General features: G+C 43.8%; 2 long non-coding RNA genes across 2 annotated transcripts in view; both read left to right on the forward strand.

Moving 5' to 3' along the window:
- LOC138972530 (uncharacterized) overlaps positions 1-10309 on the forward strand; it is a 34080-nt gene extending 23771 nt beyond the window's left edge. Inside the window, exon 2 of the long non-coding RNA XR_011457658.1 lies at positions 9804-10309. This is a non-coding gene — a long non-coding RNA (uncharacterized lncRNA). The remainder of the gene's footprint in view (positions 1-9803) is intronic.
- LOC138972528 (uncharacterized) overlaps positions 1-14014 on the forward strand; it is a 183022-nt gene that overhangs the window by 97838 nt on the left and 71170 nt on the right. The gene's annotated exons all lie outside the window — the stretch shown is intronic.

Here is a 14014-nt window from a genome sequence, read left to right on the forward strand (position 1 = left end):
CTTAAATGCCAACATTGCCCAAAGGTGTGTACTTCAAGATTAGCTTTCCTCAATCATTCAAAGGTTCATAATCGTGAAGGACCCGTCAAATGCCCGTTGTGTACAGCTACATTTACTGACGTCAATGGTTTAAAGAAACACATGCAAACATCTCACCCAGGACGCTCGTTGGTCAAAGAGAAGAAAGTCTTCAGATGCCAACACTGCCCCAAGGTGTGCACTCAGAAGTTGGCTTTCGTCAGTCATTCAAAGATTCACAATCGTGATGGTGCTGCCAAGTGCCAGCTGTGTACGGCTTCATTTGCCAGCAAGCATACTTTGAAGGGTCATAATTATGCGAAAGAGCCATCCATACCGGTGTTACGCCAAGGCAAAGGACGTCTTCAGATGCCAACACTGCCCCAAGCTGTGCACTCACAGATTAGCTTTCGTCCATCATTCAAAGATTCATCATCGTGATGGTCCCGTCAAGTGCGACCTTTGTAGGGCTACATTTTATACCAAAGATAGTTTAAGGGAGCACAAGCAAACCACTCATACAAGTGGCTGGAGGGAGCAGCATGTCTTTCAAAGCAACCATTGTCCCAAATTGTGTACTTCAAAATTGGCTTTTAACCGTCATTCCAAGATTCACAACCGTAACGATCCTGTCGTTTGCCTGACATGCGAGGCTACATTCCCCAACACATGGACTGTCGTGCATCACATGAGAACTGTTCACAATACCGGATTATCCCTCAAAGAAGCTTCAAGCGGTTTCACTGCTCCCAAGATTGTGAAGGAGCAAAAACTCTTCGAATGCCAACATTGTCTGAAGGCGTGTTCTTCAAAAAGAGAAGTGAACTGTCATGCAAGGATCCATGGTGGCAAAGACCCCTTCCCGTGCAGTGAACACGCCAAGGGCACGGGCTGTAGCAAGCGAACCTTGCCCACCGGAGACTGTGCCACCCCGACACCGCTACCAGTACAGCGAGTGCTACAGCAGCCAGCCAGTCCACTGCTACCAGTACAGCGAGTGCTACAGCAGCCAGCCAGTCCACTGCTACCAGTACAGCGAGTGCTACAGCAGCCAGCCAGTCCACTGCTACCAGTACAGCGAGTGCTACAGCAGCCAGCCAGTCCACCGCTACCAGTACAGCGAGTGCTACAGCAGCCAGCCAGTCCACTGCTACCAGTACAGCGAGTGCTACAGCAGCCAGCCAGTCCACCGCTACCAGTACAGCGAGTGCTACAGCAGCCAGCCAGTCCACTGCTACCAGTACAGCGAGTGCTACAGCAGCCAGCCAGTCCACTGCTACCAGTACAGCGAGTGCTACAGCAGCCAGCCAGTCCACCGCTACCAGTACAGCGAGTGCTACAGCAGCCAGCCAGTCCACTGCTACCAGTACAGCGAGTGCTACAGCAGCCAGCCAGCCAGCCAGCCAGTCCATTGCAGGAGATGAGGATGAGGCAGAGGGAAGTGGTATGGGTTCACAGCATCAGTCTGACTCTGAGCAGAGTATGATTGAAGACGAGATGCAGTCCAGTGATTCCTCATCCATGAATGGAGGGGATGAAGACAGGTTAGCGGGAAATGTCACGGCTTCACAGCATCAGCGTACAGAGAGTACGAGTGCGCTTAGAGGAGGAGAGCGGCAGTCCCGTGATTCCACAAGGGATGAAGACAAGCTACCGGGAAATGTCACGGCTTCACAACAACGGCATGAGCGGAGTACGATGACACAGAGTGCAAGAGAGACGCAGTCCAGAGAAATCGTCTCGATGCTTTCAGAATCTGTGATGAACACGGCAGGAGAGGAGAAGTCCACGAGTGCGATGCTTTCAGAATGTGAACGTTACGCAGGACAGACGTCACGAGGCAGTGACGGGATGCATGCAGCGTGTGAGGAGGTGGAAGACAACGGGGAAGAGTCGCTGTCAGAAGGGGACGGTGGGCTCATTCTGGAGTGTGAGACGGAGCCTGGTTCTCCTACAGAGAGCTTGTTTTCCACCGGTACAGACCAGGACGAAACAGAGATCTGGTCGCGTGCACTCGGTGCAGGGCAGGAACCTGCTCACCAGGACTGTTCATCAGATGAAGGTGGAGAGCCACTCACCGGGGAAACACAACACAGAGACAATGACCTGCAGGTGTCAAAACCAGGTGTGAAGGGCGGTGCAACAGTGCCAAGGAGAAAACGGCATACAACCGGAGCTTACTCCAAAGCGTTGGGCAGGTTGGATGGTGATGCTACTGATGATGATGAGGATGATGATGATCGTAAAAAAGAGGATGAGGATGATGCTATTGAAAGCAGCAAGTCTTCACCAGTGAAACGGAGAAGGAAAGGCGTGCAGTCGCCACGTGGTAAAAGGCAGAGAGGGGAAGATGACGACTGGCTGCCTGACAGCGACGATGTAGAACCCGACAAGTCAAGGTCACAAGGAGGGCATGGCAAGGCAAAAGCTGACCTACGACAGCCAGGGTCAAGGTCACAGAGAGGGCGCCACAAGGCGGGTGCTAACCCTTACTCACCACCGCCAGGTCCTGTACAGAGAGGGCGCCACAAGGCGGGTGCTAACTCTTACTCACTGCTGCCAGGTCTCGTACAGAGACCGACGCTTTTCGTTTGTGCGCCAGGCTCGGGACCTCTAACCCTCCTGCCCAGACCTCTGCCCGCCATCCGACCTCGGCCCGCCATCCGACCTCGCCCCGCCATCCGACCTCGGCCCGCCATCCGACCTCCCCCCGCCATCCGATCTCCGCCTGCCATCCGACCTCCGCCCGCCATCCGACCTCCGCCCGCCATCCGACCTCTGCCCGCCATCCGACCTTGGCCCGCCATCCGACCTCCCCCCGCCATCCGACCTCCGCCTGCCATCCGACCTCCGCCCACCATCCGACCTCCCCCCGCCATCCGACCTCCCCCCGCCATCCGACCTTGCCCCGCCATCCGACCTCCCCCGGCCATCCGACCTCCGCCCGCCATCCGACCTCCGCCCGCCATCCGACCTTCCCCCGCCATCCGACCTCCGCCCGCCATCCGACCTCCCCCCGGTATCCAGCCCACATCAGTCGCACGCTTCCCTGTCTACCTACTACAAAACCAGCTGGTGGCTCAAACCCCGCTACCCACACAGAATCTTGTTTCAGGTCAGAAGCCGTTCAATGTGCTGAACCCTCCAGGTTCGCGAAGCCTGCTCGCTCCACAAAACACAGGGCTCACACTAAACACGCCGGCTTTGCAAAGCTCTTTTACAGTGCAGAGTCCAGTGACGGTGATCAGGCAGCCGGTTGCACAAAGCCCGTTTGTAATACGGTTCAAAGCCCTTTGACGGTACAAAGCCCAATGCCAGTGCAGAGCCAGCCTGTGTTACAAAGCCCACAGATGGTACAGAGCCAACCTTATCCGCGTTTCTTGCTACGCAGGGGTAAGAAATCTAGACCCAAATAACCCTTTTTCTGACTGATGGGAAGCCCCTTCATGCCTGTCTTCCAATGGTACAAGCAGAAAAGCAAAATAATGTGCACAGTCCTGTGTTAGAAGTGTACAACCACTTCAACTGAAAGTATGAACAGTCTTGTTGTATGTATTATGTATATATTATATACTGGTTGACCCGCTTTGAGTCCCGTAGTGGGGCACTGCGGTTATGAAATTAAAGGCCCCTCCTGTTCTTGGAACCGCAGGAGCTTTCTAGTTTGCTGTTAGGTAGATTTTTGGTTCCTCTTTCCTGTCATGCTCTCTTTTTCTTCATGAATTCTTTTCTTTTTTCTGCCTTCTTGCTCATTCACCTGTATTTTTTTCCAAAAATCTCTTCTCTTGCCGCTTGTCTCGCGATTCATGTCTAGTTTAATCTGTTAGTGTTCTGATGTAAGTCCAGCAGTAGATAGGTTAAGCCTATTTTAACATACTGGAAACTGGTAATCTTCCAGTAGGTATTAATTTAGTTTTACTAAAGCCTGCTGGGACACAAGTAATGGGTTAGTGCATTTGTAAACAGGAATCGCTTGACAAGTGGCCCCCTTCATCCCCCTTTCCTCGTCCTGATATGGCTCTGCGTAGTCGGCTGGACGTTAAGCAACAAATAAACTAAACAAACTAAACCCGCTTTGAGAGACCCACTGTAGGGTTGTGACTTGCTAGGAGTGATGGTTGGTCCTTGGTGAGCTGTGGCCTTTACTGATTGATCTGCTGTACGATCGTGATTTGTGGCCTTCACTGGTCGACATTGCAGTGATTGACACAGTACTGTGGACCCATTGTAAGAGTATGAACAGACTAAGAGTACATAATAACATTGTAAGAGTATGAACAGACTAAGAGTACATAATAACATTGTAAGAGTATGAACAGACTAAGAGTACATAATAACATTGTAAGAGTATGAACAGACTAAGAGTACATAATAACATTGTAAGAGTATGAACAGACTAAGAGTACATAATAACATTGTAAGAGTATGAACAGACTAAGAGTACATAATAACATTGTAAGAGTATGAACAGACTAAGAGTACATAATAACATTGTAAGAGTATGAACAGACTAAGAGTACATAATAACATTGTAAGAGTGTATGTTCTGGCCTTGTGCCATACTTTACCTCGCACATTTTCTGTTACACTAAACAAAACAACAAATACGAGCATGTACACAGGTGATTTTACATTACTTTACTCAATATTTGACTAAATGTATTCGTGTCGAATTGACGAGAGAGAGAGAGTGTGTGTGTGTGTGTGGAGGGGGGGGGGGGGCGATTTCCAAAAACCCACTGTACACATCTTTATAAAACTTAGCATGTAAATTCTTGCAGACAATTATCCCGAGGAAAAAAAAAAGTTGTATTAAAAAACAGTTTATGACATCATAGCCAGGTTTTTACAGAAAGTAAGGGCATTCTTAATCAAATTCAGTCATTGAAATTTTGATCAAACATTTTTTTGGGATTGCATTTTAGGAAGAATTTGGCAACTTTTTTGGGGGTACGTACTTTTTGTTTGTTAATCCCTATAAGCTGTTGTTTACACTGGGTTTGTAGGACCGATGTGGTTGTGCCAGGTCAGCCACCTTTCACCATGTCCCAGACTGATTTCAATAAGGTTTTTGTGACATGTAGAGGGCAGCAATGTCATGTCATTTTGAGGAATGTGGCATCTTAGTTGCCATCTATTTGAAAACTCAGCTCACCCACATCTTTATATATATATATATATTATATATATATATATACCCTTCTTGCAGGTACTCACAGACCTTCAGTGGTGTGGGGTAGAGAAAACTTGCATTCCTCATCTATGAACCAATGGTATTTAGCTTCTGATACATTGAGTCCTTAAGAAAGTTAGCAAGTGAGACAAACTTAATTGAAACCTATTTTTCTTTTAATTCAAGCTATGATTCAACAGTCATTTTAGAATGTAACTCCTGAAATGATGAATTGAAAAGCAGCAAGGGATATAACTCCGGTGGTTTCTGTTTTTGTCTAGACTTTCTTCTTTTTTAACCTGAGCAGTTAGCCCATTTGAAGGTGTTAAATTGAAACACACTGACTTGAAACTTGTTTCTCATTTGGTTCAAGCTATGGTTCAACAATTATTTTAGAATATACCACCTGCAATGATAAAATCATAAGCTACAAGTAAAAATGTGTAATACAAGGGAGGTGACTGATATTTCATGTGTTTGCCTAACTTTTTGTTAGCATGGCGATTTTCCTTTAATGCGGTAAACATGTTTTAAATCAAAGACAAAACTCTGTGATGAAATACCTTCAAGGTTACAAGATTTTGTAATTTTTTGCAGCTCCAATTTTAAGTTTTTGTTTAAGCAAGGAGAAGCTTCTAAAGCCCATCTTGAAATATGTTTACCACTTGTTTTTGAAGACCCCCTAGCAAGAGTGATGCAACCAAACACCTTCAAGACTGTATACACAGTGTGTCAACTGATTCCGTTCATCCACCGGATGTTTCCGTTCATCCGCAGGATGTGTCCGTTCATACAGCCTCATTTTTGTCACTTGCTTCGGGAAAAACGTAAGTCGTGTGAGCAGCGCGCTTGTGTGATATTGAAGGAATAAGGTAGCGAAATGGTTGGGCTATGTGTACGATAAGTACCAAGGTGCTAGTGAATCCTAATAATAACACACGCGGGCCGAACGTGGCAAAATTGCCTGATTTTGTAACATGTTCTTGTTTTTCTCGCTCTGTTATCGAATCTGACCCCTGATTTGCACATGATCACCAAAACCATTGCCTGTTACGACATTTCGCTTGAACAGAAGTTTATAGAAACCCATGGCTTTTGTACAATCACTTGTCTTTTGAAAACATGAAGATTCCGTTCATACCCCATGTTTCCGTTCGTACAAAAGTGCATGTTTCCCTGGCCCTTCGTACGAAAAGCGTTTCCGTTCATACATATTCGTTAGATCAGAGTGAAACAGGCCTCCACTACAAGTTCTGTGTATTCCAATCGTTTTCAAATAGCACAAAGTACGAATGCGTGTGATATTGGACCTATGTGAACCATAAGATGAATTGAATTTGCATAAAACAGTTTTGTGTCCGTTCGTACTGATTTTGACGGGAAAATATGTCCGTTCGTACCACTTTCATCAAATTGTTTCCGTTTGTACGCTTTTCATGACGTTTGTGACGAAGCAAGTGACAAAAATGAGGCTGTATGAACGGAAACATCCGGTGGATGAACGGAATCAGTTGACACACCGTGGTATAGAGGTTTTTGATTTTGTGCATTCACACCCCCCCTTCCAAAAATAAAGTGTGTGTGCTGTTTTCAGTTTTAAAGCCAGGAGAGGCTCAAATAGCACCTTGAATTGCTAAAATTCATTTTCAGCTGGTTAGTTACAAATACCTTCAAGGTTACAAGATTTTTGAGTCACTTGAGAAAAAGTGACTCTATGTAATCGGTCAGTGTTAGTCTGTCCGGCCGGCCGTCCGGCCGGCCGTCCGTAGACACCACCTTAACGTTGGACTTTTCTCGGAAACTATCAAAGCGATCGGGCTCATATTTTGTTTAGTCGTGACCTCCAATGACCTCTACACTTTAACGATGGTTTCGTTGACCTTTGACCTTTTTCAAGGTCACAGGTCAGCGTCAAAGGAAAAATTAGACATTTTATATCTTTGACAAAGTTCATCGGATGTGATTGAAACTTTGTAGGATTATTCTTTACATCAAAGTATTTACATCTGTAGCCTTTTACGAACGTTATCAGAAAAACAAGGGAGATAACTAGCCTTTTCTGTTCGGCAACACACAACTTAACGTTGGGCTTTTCTCGGAAACTATAAAAGTGACCGGGCTCAAATTTTATGTGAACGTGACTCATTGTGTTGTGAATAGCAATTTCTTCCTGTCCATCTGATGCCTCATATAATATTCAGAACTGCGAAAGTGACTCGATCGATCGTTTGCTCTTCTTGTTTAATTGTGTGCAGCTCCAATTTCAAGTTTTTGTTTAAGCGAGGAGAGGCTTCTAAAACCCAACTTGAAATTTGTTTACCACTTGTTTTTGTAGACCCCCTAGCAAGAGTGATACAACCAAACATCGTCAAGTATAGAGGTTTTTGATCTTGTGCATTCAACCCCCAACCCCCCCCCCTTTTTTTGTGTGCTGTTTTAAAGCCGGGAGAGGCTCAAATAGCCCCTCTTGAATTGCTAAAATTCATTTTCAGCTGGTCAGTTACAAATACCTTCAAGTTTACAAGATTTATATATTATGCATCTCTACAAAACTTGTTTATTCTAAGATTTAGAGTCAGGAGAGGCCTCCTAAACCCTCCCTATAATGCTAAATTTCATTTTCGGCTGGGGGGCGCTGCCCCACTAGACCCCCCAGCAAGGGCACAACCCCTGCACCCCGCCGGAACCTCAGCGGCCCCTGGACCCCAGCCTTCCAAAAAGTTCAGTCCTGGCAACATTTTGGGCTCCCACCCATGAATTTTTAGCTTCTAAGCTTAAAAAAGTAATTACAACATGTAATATGCCAATTTAAATTAGACTTCAGGTTAAAATTGCAATAACAGACACAAACGTCAAATGACTTCCCTGAATCCACAAATATATAGATGTATTATATAGATAATGTTTTGTTTGTTTTGAAAATAAGCTGAAGGAAATAGAAATACAGAAAATGTGTTTTATGCAAATTACGTTGACAGCTTCTTTCATCGAGACCGGTCTCTGAATTGTTTTATGCAAATTACGTTGACAGCTTCTTTCATCGAGACCGGTCTCTGAACTGTTTTATGCAAATTACGTTGACAGCTTCTTTCATCGAGACCGGTCTCTGAATTGTTTTATGCAAATTACGTTGACAGCTTCTTTCATCGAGACCGGTCTCTGAATTGTTTTATGCAAATTACGTTGACAGCTTCTTTCATCGAGACCGGTCTCTGAACTGTTTTATGCAAATTACGTTGACAGCTTCTTTCATCGAGACCGGTCTCTGAATTGTTTTATGCAAATTACGTTGACAGCTTCTTTCATCGAGACCGGTCTCTGAATTGTTTTATGCAAATTACGTTGACAGCCTCTTTCATCGAGACCGGTCTCTGAACTGTTTTATGCAAATTACGTTGACAGCTTCTTTCATCGAGACCGGTCTCTGAATTGTTTTATGCAAATTACGTTGACAGCTTCTTTCATCGAGACCGGTCTCTGAATTGTTTTATGCAAATTACGTTGACAGCTTCTTTCATCGAGACCGGTCTCTGAATTGTTTTATGCAAATTACGTTGACAGCTTCTTTCATCGAGACCGGTCTCTGAATTGTTTTATGCAAATTACGTTGACAGCTTCTTTCATCGAGACCGGTCTCTGAATTGTTTTATGCAAATTACGTTGACAGCTTCTTTCATCGAGACCGGTCTCTGAATTGTTTTATGCAAATTACGTTCACAGCTTCTTTCATCGAGACCGGTCTCTGAATTGTTTTATGCAAATTACGTTGACAGCTTCTTTCATCGAGACCGGTCTCTGAATTGTTTTATGCAAATTACGTTCACAGCTTCTTTCATCGAGACCGGTCTCTGAATTGTTTTATTTATTTAGGCTCACATATTAACTGAATGATTTGCTTAAAGCCACCGTAAGCCTCCCGTTAACCATCACAGATACCGTCAGGCTTTTACACACAGTAAGTACAAACACCCTTTCATTTAAACACTCACCGCTTTTGAACATCCTAGGTGCCCTCCGTAAAGAGCGAGCAATTTTCAAAGAATGTATTTTTGCGTGGTTTGTCTTACCCCTGAGCCATTGTGAACCCGTGTGATCCAGTTTCCTTTTTTTTCACAATGTAGTCGTCAGTTTGTGATTTCCAATGCGACTCGCTGTAAGCTTATCTGCAACAGCACGTTATTATGTACCTCTGAATCTAAACGCACCAAACAGCTGTGATTCACACGAACTCAAGTGATGGCTTTTGACTGTTCAGAGGAACTGGCGATAGGCATTACCGTCGTCTGCTACGAGAACCACGACCTTGCGTGACCCTGCTTCCGGGCTTTTCTTTTTTCAAACTTTCTAAACTTCGAATTGTACTGATCTTGTCTTGGTGAAAAAAGAATTCTTATATGATTTAAGAATGTTTGTGTAACAAGCTGTCATGCAATTTATTATTTAGATTTTAAAAGTTAGGTCTAGCGCCAAAACGCAAAATTAATTCTTTGAAAACTGATTGCTCGCTCTTTACGTAGGGCACCTAGGATGTTCTCAAGCGGTGAGTGTTTAAACGAAAGGGTGTTTGTGATGTGTGTAAAAGCCTGACAGTATCTGTGATGGTTTACGGGAGGCGTACTGTGCCTTTAATGTGAAGTGTTTATTTTGTTTGTGTATGTTTAGCAAAGGTTTTAAGGATGAGTGGAGTGCGACTGTGAGAATAAGTTGTTGTAGCAGTCGTCTTACATAGCCAGATGTCAGTTGAATTAGTCAATGTATGCATTTGTACCAGCGATCTTGTTTTATTGTTCATAATCAGTAACTGACAAAGCGCAGGGATTATTTAATTGTGGCAACCGACTTGTGAATTGGGCTGTGTCCTTTGAGTCACACAATGAAAACATTATAGTTGTAGCCATGTTGCACTTGGTTCATGTCACTGAAGACATCTGTTTATCGCGGCGGCAGTATTGTTTAGCCATCTTTTATGGGATGTGAAAGTGAAACAGGCATCTTTTGTTTGAAAAAGCCTCTTGTGTAATATTTGGATCAGTGTCAGTGAACGTGGATTTCAATTTTGTGTAGAACTTGTGTATTGCCTGTTATCGATTGAGACAGTAAATGCGCTTATTGTAGCTCTGCTATGTGTTGTGTTGTCGCTCTCTCTCTCTCTCTGTCTCTCTGTCTCTGTCTCTGCAAGTGAAAATTCATTCAAACCACTAATTAGATTACATAAACGAGCGCTTAAAGTAGTCTTATTAAAGAAAACAACCCTATCTGAGTTAGACTACATGAACTTAGGCATTCTTCCTCTGAAGGCAAGGCTAAGTTATAATAAAGGTACCCTTATGCATAAAATTATTCATGGATGTGTACCTCAAACCATATTTTCCAAATTCACGTTAAAAACTTCACGCCAATTGATGAGACTGAACATGCCTCTGCCTAGGATTGACCTATTCAAATCTAGTTTAGTCTATTCAGGTAGCAGTCTCTGGAACACTCTTCCGACAATCCTACGGCAAACTAGCAGCACAAACGTTTTTAAGACCAGATATACGTCTTATCTCATGAAGTATAAATAAACATCTGTTGTCACTAGAATGGTTGTTAAAACCAACAACCGGTGCTTTTTAACAATGTATTATTATTTTTATATACACTGATTCTTTCGAATGCAGTGTATGTCAATGGGCATGGCACTTACAACGTTGTTGCGTCAGTGCAATCTACTCTATAATTCTTAACTCATGTCAAATGAACTTACATTTTTCATTTAAGCAATGTATTGTATGTAAATTGATGATATGTTCTTACTTTCATTTCTATTATAATCATGTAGCAGTAGTTTGTTTTCTTTACTTGCTTATTCTTTAGCAATTTTAGACTAGTCCCTCTTTAGGGCGAGGGCCAGATGTAAAAAAGCAGATCACTGCTTACTCTATTACCCTCGTAAAATAAAGAATTGTTCTTGTTCTTGTTCTTGTTCTCTCTCTCTCTCTCTCTCTCTCTCTCTCTCTCTCTCTCTCTCTCTCTCTCTCTCTCTCTCTCTCTCTCACTCTCTCTCTCTCTCTGTTTCACTCTCCCTCTCTCTCGCGCGCGCGTGTGTGTTTGTGTGTGTGTGTGTGTGTGAGTGTGAGTGTGTGTGCGTGTGTGTGTTGTAATGCAGTTGTCTCATTTAACAAACACACGTACACTTTTATAATAGGAATCGCTTTGACTTTTTTCATGACAATATTGTTGTCTGGTCCGAGGCTGAATTTTAATTGTGACGTTTTGTATAGATCTGCACACACACACACGCGCGCACACGCACACACACACACACACACGCGCGCGCGCGCATGCACGCACACACACACACACACACAAACACACACACACACACACATACACACACACAAACACGCACACACACACACACACACAAACACACACACGCACGCACGCACGCACTCCCCCCCACACACACACACACGCTACCACCACCACCAACTCGTCTGAATTCCAGGGTATAAGTGAAAATATTTATTCAAAATTGACTAAACGTAAAAACAGACACAAGATTGAATCGATCATTTCGAGCATTACTTAAAATGAATGATAGAGAACAAAATACTTGATGAAATATTCTTGAAGTGCCAATCATCAATGTCTGCCAACGCACACGTTGACTTTTGTTTGGATCGTTTCGGGGTTAACCGCGTGTATCGGAAAACAGTACTACAATTTGTGGATATTCTTTTGTCAAAAACGAGTAGATGATAAATCAAATAAAGTATTAATTGACACAGACAAATTCCACCAGCAGAAAGGGTGACACAACTTGATTTGGTTTCTTTCAGTACTACTGCTTGTCTGCGATCACTCAAGTAATGTTCGAACCAAACAAGCAAGGGACCCCCTATACCTATCGCCTCAAGCTTGTGTAGCGTATTCTTCATGTTTTTTTATCACTGTACTTACATGACTATAGCTGACTTGGTTTTACAACGTTAAAAGTTCACATGTGTGTGTATCACTGTACTTACATGACTATAGCTGACTTGGTTTTACAACGTTAAAAGTTCACATAAATCAAACATGTGTGTGCATAGCATTTCGTTTTAAATCAATCTAGCTGTTACAATGGTAAGGATGTTGCCTACTGGTAGAAATCAAATTCCTCAATATAATCATAGACCTATATTAGATATAATTGGTCTCACCTCTTGGAAACAGACAGAGTTCCCTTCGAAGCCGATCGAGCGCAACATAACGCCTATGTATATAAACAGTTACATACATACAGAGATGCAGCTTAGCGTACAACCACTTCATGTCCCAAATAGATTCTTATTCTGGGGACACAAATAGAAACTTACCTACCTACAGAGATGCGAAGCGAGGGCCGCTCGCGTGAACTCTTGGGGCACCGCGCTCGGTCAGCGTGACCTCGCGCGATTGTTAGCCATCATCCCGTACTAAGTTGTTGTTCGCTTGCTCTCTGACACCGATTTGAAGTGCTTTTCTGTCATATTTCTTTGGATATATCCAGCTTCAGACGAGAGATATCAGTGGTTAGTAAACTTGGTTCATATTCTGTAGCTTCAATAGTGTGCACACGAACGCGTTTGAGAGGATAGGCTTCCCGAAGTGAGTCAAAAACGGTTCCTTCGGTTCTTGCGGCCATTGTTTCTAAGTCCATTGTGCGTGGAGGCAATGTTTGGGAGCTAATATTTTCTTTTGTGCGAAACTTTGCTTTCCCTTGACTGGCAAATGCATTACTGGTGTATACATTAATCTGTTTGTATAATTTTTGACGCGCTGTAATTAAATTTGATGCTTTTAAGTCTCACTCAAGGGGTTCTCGCACTTACACTGGCGTGTGGATAAAGTAATGAGCGAAATTGCTTACTTTAGGATTCATCTTCTAATCACCAAATAATGCAATAATCTTCTTTTTGCGATTTTCTGTTTCTCTTGAGTGCAAATAATCAACAGTTTGCATGTTTTATTATCTATGATTTTCTATGAAACAGTTATAACTCTTTAAAAACACAACAATTGCCAGCTTGGCGCCAGTCATGGGAGGATTACTTGCCCCTGCCGTAGGCGAAGAGTACGCGAACAATTGCCAGCTTGGCGCCAGTGGGAGGATTACTTGCCCCTGCCGTAGGCGAAGAGTACGCGAACACTTGCCAGCTTGGCGCCAGTGGGAGGATTACTTGCCCCTGCCGTAGGCGAAGAGTACGCGAACAATTGCCAGCTTGGCGCCAGTGGGAGGATTACTTGCCCCTGTCGTAGGCGAGGATAACGCGAGCGGGAAGACAGCGCTTCGCATCTTTTCTATCTATGTCTCTGATATAAAGTAAGTTCGCCACGTTGTTCAAATTGTTTTCCAGCAGCATGTCCGCTTCTATCACCCTGATGGTTCTGTGGAAAAGTACGTATTGTTTATTTGTCAATGTATACAAACATACACCGAGCAAAATAAGTTAAGGATTTGTTTTCCAGGGGTATAGCCCAGATGTCAAACAGCAGTGTTTTGGTCAGAAACATACGTGTATTTGAAGATCTGCCTTTCTTCTGCTCAAAAATGGTTTCCTTAGATTGTAGCAATATTTGGGTATGACGTCCCAGGTCCCTGACCACGCCTACCCTCAAAAATGGCGTGTTTTGACGGCATGATTCACTTTCAACAGTCCAAACGTGAACTTAAACTGAACGATAATTTACATTTTTTACATCCGAAAGTTTGTTTGGTGTCTGACCTAACAGGACTTACACATTTAGTTTAAATCCGCGGAGCAGTCAGGTTAATCTACCGCTTGAAAGAGAGCAACTGCAATCCCGGAAAACGGC

The sequence above is a fragment of the Littorina saxatilis genome, linkage group LG8, assembly GCF_037325665.1.
Source record: "Littorina saxatilis isolate snail1 linkage group LG8, US_GU_Lsax_2.0, whole genome shotgun sequence".
NCBI classification, from domain to species: domain Eukaryota; kingdom Metazoa; phylum Mollusca; class Gastropoda; order Littorinimorpha; family Littorinidae; genus Littorina; species Littorina saxatilis.